At 43.2% G+C, this 12,882-nt stretch overlaps 1 long non-coding RNA gene across 2 annotated transcripts in view; it reads right to left on the reverse strand.

Moving 5' to 3' along the window:
• Positions 1–10,938, reverse strand: part of LOC118231218 — a 46,276-nt gene extending 35,338 nt beyond the window's left edge. The window contains exons 1-3 of one of the 2 annotated variants that reach the window (XR_004766022.1): positions 10,626–10,938; positions 7,394–7,514; positions 6,701–6,805 (exon numbers count right to left, since the gene is read on the reverse strand). This is a non-coding gene — a long non-coding RNA (uncharacterized LOC118231218). Of the gene's footprint in view, positions 1–6,700; positions 6,806–7,393; positions 7,515–10,625 lie in introns of those variants that run through there. The other variant, XR_004766021.1, reaches the window with a different exon arrangement.
• Positions 10,939–12,882: the final 1,944 nt, after the last annotated feature.

Here is a 12,882-nt window from a genome sequence, read left to right on the forward strand (position 1 = left end):
GGTAAAACTGATTTATAGATTTCTTTTAATGGCTAAAAACTACAGAGATTCCATCAGCACTCTTGCACTCTGGGAAACTAGGAAAATTACGGACTGCTGTTTTCCTTTCTGGTTTCAGGGTCAGTTGTAAAAATGCACTGCAGCTGGGATCATAAACTGAAGTTTGCAATCAGAAGAAATTCTGGTACTGAATTTGACTGTTTAAGTGATGATGTCACAATAGCTTTGATTGACATTCAGGCCTTTTCCTGCAAGCCAACAATGTTTCCTAATTGCCAGATAGCTGTCTACACCTTGTTTTCCATAATTTGTATACATTGCAGACAAAGAGAGTTGGAAACTTGCAGTATAACCACAGCTGTCCCACAACCTTTTTAAAAAGTATTTACCTTGCATGGCTGCTACCTTGTATGCACCATATCATTGTCTGTGTGTCTCATTTATTTTGGTTATTTTTGTTTAACTGCGGAGCTCTTGGGTTCAAGGCATGGCAGGGGGAAAGGAAACTGCATTTAGCATAAATCACAGCCATAATGAGAATCAAGCCTCAAGCCTTGACATTTACAATCTCCATTTTCACAAAATAATCTCACTCTCTGTGACCTCAGGGGTAAAAGCATATAATGTATATATCTCTCTCTCTCTCTCTCCCTGTATCACTCTCTCTCTCCCTCTCTCTTGCTATCTTGTTCCTCTCTTTCTTGGTCTGTCTTTCATCCCCCCCCACCCCTATCTTTCTTCCTCTGCTCTCCGTGGTGCTGTGAGGTATCTCATGCACTCAGTCAAACAGTCTGGGAACCAGCAGCCAATCAGAGATTTGCTGTGTGAGCTGACGTGACATTGCTCAAAAGGCTCTGGTCTACGCAGTGCATTTCACCTCCCTCCCTTTCTGCACGGGTGGGCAATTAAGGACAATTAAGGACAACTAATAAGGACAATTATTTCCCATTCACCCCACAGAGGACCAGCTCTTTCGCCATTCGATGCTGTACAAGCCTTCTCCAAATATAGTCATTTTGGCTACCATTGTCTCTTGTTTCCACAATAAACTAAATATTCAATAAAAACAATGAAAGGAGTTTAAAAAGCCCATGTCTGCCTGTTGACTTGGAAAACAGTAACATGCTTAAATTTGTATAGTTAGGTATTTTATACAATTACAAAGCAACCAGATCAAACCTGGCTTCAAAAAATGTCAATGCTCCACTTACATATTTGATTCCCAACCTTGTTCCAAGAGATCTACCATCCTGTTGGTTTTCACTCCAACTCTAACAAATCACACTGCATTCAACAGCTAGAGATCTTGTTGAGCAGCTAATTAGTAGATTCAGGTGTGCCACATATTGGGTTGAAATTAAAGCCTACAGGACGGGTAGCTTTCCAGGAACAGGGTTGCGAACCACTGACTTACAGGGATGCTTCTGTTAGCTATGCAGAGATATAGCCCTATACTGACCCCTAGTGGTTAGCCGCTGGTACGATCAACTTTCTTTGCCTTCAACATTCTGCTAATATTAGACAGGCAAAGCATCGCTGCCCTTCTGTCAGAACACAGCGGCCAGATCGTTCCAGACTCTTTCGAAGCACCGTAGTCATGACAACCCTTACAACTCGAGGGCTAGGAAGAAGTGTGGAATGCAAGGAACTGAATTTAACGGTGTTAGTGACCCTGGGAGGTAAAAGCAAAGGGTTCAATTCAAACTGTTGTCATGGCAATTAATGCAATTTTGCACTCCTTCCAAACTCACCAAACCGTGTCTGTTATGGAAAAACAGCAACACGTGCAATTAATCATGAGTCAGAGTTTAGGAAAAATGTTCATTGAATTCAGACCTAAGAGCAGCACGGCCTGCCATGTACGAGCTTGGCATCAACCTCTACAAAAGGAAAATATTTTTGCATTGTGTAAAAACAAACAGCAGGAAGAAATACTGGCTGTGATCTTGAATTTCTATTAAAAATAATAGCAGGCATCAATGCCAAGTTAGTTTTGAATCTTCTTTCTAAACGTCAATAAAGAAGGTCTTAAATGCATTCATTACTACAATGCATTCATTACTATATCACACTGCAGATTTAAGGGAACATTATCACAACTGCTGACCTTATGAGGTCAGTGAAACGCATTCATGAATTATAGATGCAGACATTCTGCCAGTTTGGCTTCATTAAAGTCTTGAATTCATTCATTCTAACAAAGGGCAATTTCCTTGCAACTGAAATTAGGTTTTTGTCCATATTTCTCTGACTGGTTACATCCTCAGTTCAATTAATGGTGTTATTAAACATTTAAAACATCCAATGTTCCCTTGTTATTATCCATTTTCCTCCATAAGATAATTTAGAAATAAATATGGTTAATATCTTTATTTTTATCAAATGAATAATATATGCAGCAATTATGGAGCACAATATACTGTAGCTAATCAACATCCACATTTTTAACAGAAGGCAAATTACAAATTACAAAGTTCATCTCAAGAGTGGACAGCAATAAAGCTGAAGACCAGTGAGTCTCATAAACACCAGCACAGTCACCAGCAGTTTATTTCAGTGTCAATAATTCCACTTTAATGTCAGTAAAACCGTATCTGTCCAAGCTCCTGACACATCTGCGACTTAGTTGCTTTTGAACGGTTTTAGAACACACTGGGCAGCCAAGCGGTGACACGGTTCTGCGTTCACAAACAATAATGGCGTCAGCTCAAACACCTGTCAGTCAAACACTAGCTATTATCATTGTAATGTCAGCATTTGCAGGAAAAGCTGGAAGGGGGGGAATGAGGCTTCTGTCCAAAGTGCCTGTCTGTGTCTTGCACGTGGTGCCTGTGGGGGACTGAGTCATACACGCTGCCATGTGCACAAAGCTGCCTCTACCGGGATTGGACTTAAAATTTTTACAAAAGAAGACCCAGCGCTGCATAGATTCAACAACAGGGCCGTGCACAGATGGTCTGACATGGACCACGCAGAGATGGTCTCACATGAATCGCACAGAGGTGGTCAAACAGAAGCGGACCTCACGGAGATGGTATTACATGGACCGTGCACAGATGGTCTTACATGGACCACGCAGAGATGGTCTTACATGATGAGGGCCCAAAGTACCCGTCATGTTTTACAATTCTAAAAGTCTGACCTAGAATTGGTGACCACCCGCTACGGGGAATGAGTCTCTCAAAGCATCGGCCCCGTGACCGAATCCTGGTGTGTCACATGACCGTGCTCATTTTGGAGTTTATTCGTGTGTACATAAACTCCAGAATAAGGCGACATTTTAAATGGGGAGTGGATCACAGAAATTTGCCAGCATGTTTGGGAGCCCCTAGCCTACAATCACTGTTTCCGTCACCGATCTGTCTTCCACAGCATTTTAAATTTGAATGCTGTGAGAAAGACTGCTACACCCCAGCAACAGGGTTATTCAAATACATTTCAACACATTTTACATGCAAAGTAAGAAGTTCATTTGATGTGGATGATGGTAGATGAGCGATGAAGGCACATTATGTTTTGATCTGGTCTCAATGTGTTCTTGCCATTGCTTATTCTACTATTGTGTGGTGAAATTCATTGAAAGCAGCTGTGTAAAATCACACAGTTCCAGACTGTAATATTGATTTGTTCGCCCCATTTACTGCTTATAACCGGGAAAGAACGCGCTCAGGGCGGCATGGTGGTGCAGTGTGTAACCCTCGTCTCACAGCGATACAACACAAAAGCAGCAGTTTCTGTAAAATGGTCATGGCAAAGCGTATACGCATGTAAATACCATGAAATTAAAGCTGACTGCCAGTACTTTTGTCTCATTCATCTTTTGATCTTAAATTGAAATGGCTTTAATATATAGCAAAAATAAATGTCACTCTGCCGTTTCCACGCTTATTGAGGGCACTGTCTATTATACTGTTACTTATTGTAAATGTAGTTCACAGACCCACAGTAGTTCACGCGAGTTTGATGGCCCTTGAATTTGCTGAAGTTTTCCCATTGTCTCCTGCTGAGTGATTAACACAAGGAAGAGCACTCTGAATAAGGATCAGGCCTACTGTGAGGTTCTGTGTGCAAAGAGGATGGTGGGGGGCACCTGCGCCCCAAATAAAACTCCCACAACCAAGAGGAGGTCCTCCCTGCCCAAATTCTTCTCAAAGACGATGGGCTCCCCCTACTGAGTCTGGCTCCTCCCAAGGTTACTGCTGATTTGGGAGATTCTCTTTGTCAGTGTGACTGTTAGGATTGCTTCTATGCTGTAATTAGCATATTATGACAAACGTTTGGTAAAATTAGCTTTACATAGAAAGTTTAATTTGCTTTTATTTGTCTCTGGAATGCCCGCTACACCCACTCATCCAGCTAATCCACTGTCTGAGGCGGCGCCATTAAAACCCGTAGCATATGGTTTCCATCCATTGCATCAAAGTAGATTTTTTTTTTTGCCCACATGGAAAATGGCACAGCCATCTGGCTTAGAATGGAGTGCTTGCTTTCAGAACTGAAAGAGCTACGGTACCACCAACACTGGAGCAGCCCGGTCGCTTCCGCTAACAGCTGGGCTATGAAATCCAGATCTCGTTTTCGACTCATGTACTCTAAATGGCAATAAAACCCTGTCCATGCTGGAGTGTACTTGAACTGTGTCTTTTTTCCAGTTTCTGCTATTCAGTTTCCTTATTTAAGATCATAATTATGTTACTCCTTTCAACCTGGTTGCCTGTAGTTACAAGGTCACTGTTGAGGAGGGGGGCAGCACTACTAGTTACCACTACTAGCATCAGTTTACTGGTAGCATTATTAGAGCCTGTGCTTTATCAGATAAAATTATTTTAAGTGGTCTTTGGCCACTAGATGGTGGTGTCCTTCAACACATTCTGCCATCTTCATTTAAATTTACGATAAACCCTTATTGGGGCAGGGGTTTAAATATGACATATGAATTTAATAATGGAAGGACACATCACAGCACCACAATCCAATATGTTCTGAGGGAAGGAAATCCATCAATCATGTCACTTATTTTCCCATAATTCCCTCCAATACTGTAGGGTATGAGGTAGTAACAGGCATTTTGGGCATATCAGTTGTGCGCAACTGCACTGTATTTTCTGGCGAATGTAATTTGGCCAATTAATTTATCTCAGTCTAGAAACCGCTGACTCTTCGCGGTGCAGTCGTTCAGGTCACGTCCCGTTTCCACGAGCGCTGGTCTCACAGCCTTCATTGGAGCCTGTTGGAGACGTGCGCACAGAGGCTACAACTGGGATTTTCACATTCAACCCCTCCACGAGCACACCAGAAAACCCTATGTTCTCATATTCTTTGAGGGCCACAGTCAGTCAGGGCCCAGGGAATCGTACTGACCCCCCCCCTCCACCGCCCAACCATCCCCCACCTTTATGGCGCAACTGCATGGGTGCGTACGAGAAATATTGCAGAGCCATAGTTATGGGCTTACGGTAGCGGGAGCCCTGGTCGTGGGCTTGTCACCGCCAGTGTTCATTCACTGGATAAAAGATGGAGGCTCTGAGACCTGGAAACAGAGCCGCCTTTCCAGGTTTCCTTGGGTGCGGACGCATGCGGAATTCAGCGCTAATACTTCCCTCTGTTATTACATGCGAATCTCCACGCTATTCACACGCGCTTCGTTTGCATATAAATCGGTAATTTTACCGTTTGCACGCGGTGTTTTTCGCCAGCGGCGCCAGGAGAGCCAGGTGTAATTAGGCGTCGCGGTTCGCCGCTTCGCTGAATGCGGGACACGGCGCGTTTACGACGGCTGAGCACGAGCGGACTTTGAAGAACGGCGGCGGTGGTGCTGTGGCGTCGTTTTTTATTTCCGGCGATAAATCCCGCGCTGCCGGTGACTCATTATTCATTGCTGTAGGAAAGCCGCTTTAGGTAGTATCACCGCCCCACCCCTCGCTGATTTTTAAAATGACTTCGCCTACCAAGGCTACAGCTGAGCTGAAATATGCGCACTCTTGTCCATGATTCTGTGAGGCCGTGGGGGTCACACCTACCCCATTGCACCCCCCCAACCCCACCCCCCTGGAAAAAAAAGCATAATTTCAGTGCATGTTTGTGTCTTTGTGTTCTGTATGTAAACCAGTTTTTGAACCCCTGGGTTTTTTTTTACTTTTTCATTTTATCTAGTAAATGCTGAACTGTTGACTATTTTTTTTTTTACAACATCTCTTAGCAGGGGCGTTCTCCTTCAATCTGGGAGAGAGGTCATGGGGTGGGAGAGAGGTTGTGGGGAGGGTGTACATTGTGATCACAAAGGGCATGTGATTTTAAATAAAATGGCACCTTTGCTGTTGCGTGACTGAGCCCAATGCTTCAGCATATGTTGGTGTTTATCTGTACACGTGCCTGGCTCTGTTACCCCCATGGCCGGTTCAGGTTTTCGGAGTGAGAATGCACAGTGCTGTCTCTCGTGTGGCTGAGCAGGAGACTGACTGTTCATCTAAAGGTCAAAGGGCGTGACTGAGTTTCAATGTGCAACACACTTTCTACCAGATTGAACTGGTCAATTCCGACTGGATATTTGATTATTTTGTGATGTCTTATATAAAAATACGTTTCAGATTTCTATTTTGTGTTACTTTTATAATTAATCAAGTGAGCAATTAATTATTCATCTCATTAATTCATATAATGGATATTTTAATCATCCCTTGGTTTAATTAGCATAATGAATCTGTTTAATTAAGCAGTGTGATGAGGTACCGGTCGCTTGGCTGAGCCGTGCTCCTGGGCGTAGGTGTACAGAGATCCGCATGGTCTGCTTTAGCCGTGTAGGTGGCTATAAAATAAAGGGTTTAATATCATCATAGCTGTTCTCCTTTGTGTCTTGGAAGGCTTCATCATGTCTCAAGCATGAAAGAGGGATTATGAAAACAAGCATCTTAATGCAGGACTGCAACAGTATAGCAGCTCAAGCTGCTGTTTTCTGCATATCGCACGCAACTGATGTATGTGTGTACATGCATGTGTGTGTGTGTGTGTGTGTGTGTGTGTGTGCATGTTTTTTCAGTGTGTGAGTGTGCATGTGTGTGTATTTTCTGTGTGTGTGTGTGTGCGTGTGTTTTCAGTATGTGTGTGTTTTCTGTGTGTATGTGCCTGTGTTTGCATGCAGGACAGACAGTTACGGCTGTGTACAGTATTTCTGGAGGCTGCCCAGTGCCCAATAATGGCTTGTTTTATTAGATTTTTTTTATTTTGTATCAGTGTCCAATTCAACTTCCCATTTTTCCATGTTCCTAAATAAAATATCTCTAATAACAGAGGAGGTCACAAAAAAACCTGACAAAAATGTGTTCTAATTCACAGTAACAGTTAGCAATGCCCAACAAACAGGGATATTCAAGCAAGATCACCCCACCCTACTTACTTGGCCTTTGTGACGAGGCTTTCCGGCACACGCTGTTATTCATAACGGTGCTCCGCCACGTGGCTTCAGCTTAGACCAAACGTGCTTCCTGTTCAGCTGGCCTGTGGGTCTGCAAATATGCCTGCAATAAATTAAATAAAATCATTAACCTTCACCTTAAACACATTTATCCCGCACCCGCTACGGTCTGCAATGCAGTGGCTGATTAAAACACTCGCACATGGTAACATGCTTAGATGATGATAATTTGGATACTGTGGATCGACAGAAGACATGGCTATTTAGCAAAAAATAGTATTTCCAAGGATGTTAAAACCGGACGAGGTTTATTTTATCCAGATGTAAAGAATGTTATTTATGAAATATGGAAATATAAATTTATTTTTATATGGACTCCTTCATAGACCTTCCTGAGCAAAGGATGAAAGGGCTATATCTGCATCCTGAAGTCAAACTTTAAGTGCTTCTGTTAGAAAAACCCGAAACTGTTTCTTGCACACAGTCATGTGGGTCATGGAGATGGATTTAAGTGTTTTTTTTTTACGGTGTTGTTTGCTCTGCTGTTGTTCATTGTCATTCGGAGCAGAGAGGTCATCCCCATGACTACAGAGTTCACTCCCGAATCAGAGCGACAGAAGCGGCAATTTGTGGTGAGGAAAATGGGAAATTGACTTTTCTTTTTACTGTGGTTATTCTCTCTGGGCAGTTTATGCTGCTGTTTAACATTCATACGCATATGTCCATATCTACAGAGATGATGAATTAAAGAGGAATCTATAATCTTAATGTAATATTCTGTTTGTAGTGATGATAATGCCAATGATTATGATGGTTATTTTAATTATGTGGTGCAATAGCCATGCTTTCTGTTGGTTGGTAATACTTTAGTATGAAAATTGAGTGATTTGCATTGGCACAGTCAAGTGAGCTCACCTGCCTGCCCCAGGACAGGTGAGCTGAGTACCTGAACTCTCCTGTTACAGGCGTACGTGCAGCCGTACCTGCTGGGGGGGGGGGGGGGCAGTTCACACACCTGGAGTTCCCCAGGAGACTGCAGTGTAAGTTCGGGAAGAGGCTGTACCACGACTTTACAGTGACAGGTTGGCAAGTACTGACTCCGCCCCTCTCCCTCACCCTTTGCCTAATCTTTGTCTATCTCTCTTTTCTGTTACCTTACCCCACATTCCACCTCTCTTCTTTTTCTTCTTTCTCAGTATCTATTTTGATCTCTTTCCTCCCTCTCTCCCTCTCTCTCTCCCTCCCCCCCTCTCTCTCCCTCCCTCCCCGAGTAGTGGAGATAATAGGGCAGTCCTCAGTCTCTCCTCCAGCGTGAGGACGAGTCTGTGCTATGAATCATTCATCTGATTACTCTATGCACAGGAACACTCTGTCCCGAGTGCAGCGGCAGCTTTAGCGCTAGCATATAGCGCACTTAGCCTGCGCTCCCTTTGCCACAGTATGTCACTGACTTGTGAAGGAAAAACCCACATCAACCTGACAGTGACAAGACTCTGTACACATTTGAGACACACTGCTAAGGTCAGACCTGTTCCTAGTTCAGCACTCCTACTCAAAAGGCACTTTATGAGTACAAGAATACCAGGTCCTTAAGTCCATAGTGTTCAGGGTGCTGTAATGAGTGTCTGTAGGTTGTATTCAGTGAGCAGTGATGAGTGTCAGTAGGTTGTGTTCAGTGATGGCAGTGGCTATAGTGTGTGTTCAGGGCTTTGTAGCCTTTGGATGACAGGTTGTATTGGAGATGTAAGTCTGTGCAGCTGGTTCAAGATTCCAGAGCTCTGTGATAAAGGGCTACCTGTCAGACATCGAGACCAGCTTGTGATCAACAAAGGAAAAAAAATGTTCCAGTTGGTAAACAAGAAAAGGTTTTTGGAAATATTTATTTTTCCAGGGTTGTTGTAACTCATGCCTCCTCTGCAGGATTGCAGATCTTACTCCTTATGGAATAAATTAAGGGATTTTCATTGTACTTTCAAGTCTGCTAGAATGGTTCCACAATCAATCTTTCCAGGTAGGAATGTGCATTTACGTGTGTGTATGTGTGTGAGTGAGTGAGTGAGAGAGGCTGTGACCTTCATCTCCAAAGAGGTCTCTGGTAAGACCTCCATATATTACACAACCTTGGCAGCCAGTGGCATGTCATTGTCACTCCGCAATTACAAGGAGACTAGTGATTGGCTGTCATTTTTTCTGAAGCTGTGCCGCGGTGTCACACAAATAGCATGCAAAGCGTTAAATGCATCATGCCAAACCGTGTGCAGTTGTTGAGGGAAACGGCTGGAACAGGTATAAAAGACCAGACTGATCTGCGTTAGCCACGCAAATCACCAACCGGTTAGTTTCTAAGATGAAAAGGCGGTAGCATACAAAATTTAAGGGAGCAGAACAATAAGATGACGGTTGTAGCAAATGATTTTTAAATTAATATTGTGTAGTGAATAGTGGACTTGGTGACACTGTGCCGGTGTGTGGCCATGCCAGTTAAGTGAATCGAAGTAGTCTGCTGTAGCAGTTCCAGACCTGAGTCCGCGGTGCTCAACTCTACGGTGTAAAAATGCTGATTCTGGTGCTTCACACAGCTTGAAAGCATATGGACCCAGCGAGAGTTTAACCTGCAGTCTATTAAAAACCCATTCCAGGCTCAGAAGATGTCCCTGAAAATTAAATGAAAATCTGAATCAAATTGAACCTTTTTAATACAAATATAAATAAATACTCATTGTATCGTCTTCAAACTTGAGGCCGCTGGAAGAGTGATTATATTTATAACATGGCTATCCTGCGTGCCCTGAGTGTTTTATACGTGTTATAAATGATGGCTATTTATGATCTGGAATTTCCATATGGTTTTAGTTCGGTCTAGCGTACGTAGCCCATCTCCTGTTTTCGTTAAGGACGCCGGGTATCACAGCGAAGCCTATGGAAAATTCTTCCGTTGCCCACGATGCTTATTTACCCGAGATTATTTATGATGTGTAAACAAAAAGCATCTTATTTTCCTCACTATAACACGTTTAAATATACTGACCGTGCCTGCCCCGAGCGATCAAGCACCTGTTATTTTCAGTCGATTTATAGGGCTACAACTCCCTTCCACAGCATTGTAATGTAATGTTGTAAGTTCACGTAATATTAGAAATTAAACGAAACACTGCATTTATGCATCACTTTTCCAGACGCTCAAAGTGTTTCACAGTTGTGAGGGGAAACTCACCATAACCACGATCGATGTGTATCACCCACCTGGGTGACGCACGGCAGCCAATTTGCGTCGTAGGCTAACGCTCACCACACATCAGCTGAGGCGGAGAGGGAGATAACAGTTTTTTTAGCCTATTAAATCAGGGGGTGATGTGGTGGCAGGTTGAGAGAGCACGGTGAGTCAGGAACTCGGTTTTACGTCTCTTCCCAAAGACAGCGTCGCCTACAGCACGGCGTTCCTGTCACTGCCTAGGGGCACTGATTATTTGGCCTTGGGGGAACATGGCCCTCTAACGCAGTGGTTCTCACACTCGATCCTGGGGGACCACTGTGTATGCTTGTTTTCATTCCAGTCTTATTCAGAAAGGGCCAGTTTTGGTGCACACACCTGATTCTACTAATCAAGGTGCTTAGCAAAGACTCAATTGGATTAGTAGAAACAGGTGCCTTTTCTTTGCCTAAACTTTTTGAATGAACCCTATACATCGGTCGGTTATATCAATTCATCGCATTATTTCCTGCGGAGAGGAAAAACTCCGGAGGCTGGGGCAAACGTCCCGTGGTTGACAGCGCGTACGCACTGCTCGGCGGTAGCTAGCACTTTAACGATGCTGTTTGATCTGTAGCAATTTGTAGGCCTATACGCTGTTTGCCTATAAATTAATTAAAGGCAGCAGACAGGGAAAAGAGCCGATGTGTCAAGATCCCGGACAACTTTTTTTTATTACATTTATTATTGGTGTCCTGATTAAGTATGAATCCATGTTCGAGTTAAATGCACATTTACCTGGTACACAGTGAAATGGTCAGTGTTACTTCAACTCTTAACCTATAACATTTGGTCCCACTTTGGAATGTGAGAGCAAATGTCATCTGTTAAGAGTTGAATTAACATTGGACATTTCACTGTGTATTTGTGTCACAGTAGGAGATGTGTTATTTTGTGTCACCGTATGAGCTATAGTTATTGGTTTCATAAGTGGAATTATGAAATTCTTAGGCTTAAAATATAGATATTTTTAAAAGATGAGCAAACCTCCCCCCATTGCTTTAATTCTCTGTGTACCCAGGCTGTTTATCACTGCTGGTGCATTATTCAGCAGTACAGGAGCAGGTTCAGCTGGTCCACAGCATTAGGGGGAACAGGGGCAAAAGGCTTAAACATGAACCTTCTTGCTGTCTGGCTTTAGAGTTTTGAGTATGCTGTCATTACTGGTAATTGTTTGGGGTTTAGGCCAATGAAAAAGCTGTGGAGATGTAAGTCTGCTGGGTAGTATTAAATCATATTAAAACAGAGTGTATTGTAATATGCTGCCGCCAACTCTTTCTGTATTTTTTCCTTCCTCTCTATCTCTCTCTCTGTTTGAAACCGGAGCTTTGGATACGTTGAATCCAGGCATGGGTCAAATGCATATTTAGATGGCATTAATGGGTATATTAAACAAAAACTCTTGAATTTACAGAGATCACTGTTACTGATCAAAATGTACAAAGAAAAATGACCTCCCCCACTCTTTCTCTCTCCCTTTACCCTGGAGTGGTTATAGGGTGAGGGTTCTAAAACCCACACACACTCACAAACACATTCATATACACACGCGCGCGCATGCACACACACACACATTGAATTCTCTGCCCCTCTGCCTTCTGTAGGACACCAAACATTTGTGTGAATGTCAGGAACTAAAGAAACCTTTATGGAGAAAAGACAATATCAAACCGATGCTGTATGCCTATCGATGACAGAAAAACCGCTCCATTTTTAACACAGTTAAGTGTTTGGTTGCGATAGCTGAGAGGGCGTGGGTTAGATATATTGCTTAGGAGAACATGCTCTGTATTGATCTGTATCTAAAGACACAACAGCAGTACAAAAACCAACTGTAGGTGGTGTTGCATTGTGACATCACAGGCAATGCTGTATAATGGCTTGACATAGTCAGTGTTGTGACATCTGAGGTGATCTTGCATTATGACATCACAGGTGATACTGTATGATAGCATGACATCACAGGTATAGAACCAGCACCCTTACATTCCAGGTTTAAAATCTAGGCCAAATGTAATGAATCAGTCTGGTGTAAGCCATCATTCAGCCCTCTCTCCCTCTCCCTCCCTCTTTCTGTGAGCGAGAGGCAGTTTGATCCCACACTGACAAACACAGACAGCAGCTTAAGGGCCAGCTGTGATCACGTCCAGCCAACATCACAGACCAGAAGACAGGGCCAAATCTTACTTTGAAGTGGGATGGAGAAATAGATGATAGGATG

Source organism: Anguilla anguilla, chromosome 7 (genome assembly GCF_013347855.1).
Source record: "Anguilla anguilla isolate fAngAng1 chromosome 7, fAngAng1.pri, whole genome shotgun sequence".
Classification (NCBI taxonomy): Eukaryota; Metazoa; Chordata; class Actinopteri; order Anguilliformes; family Anguillidae; genus Anguilla; species Anguilla anguilla.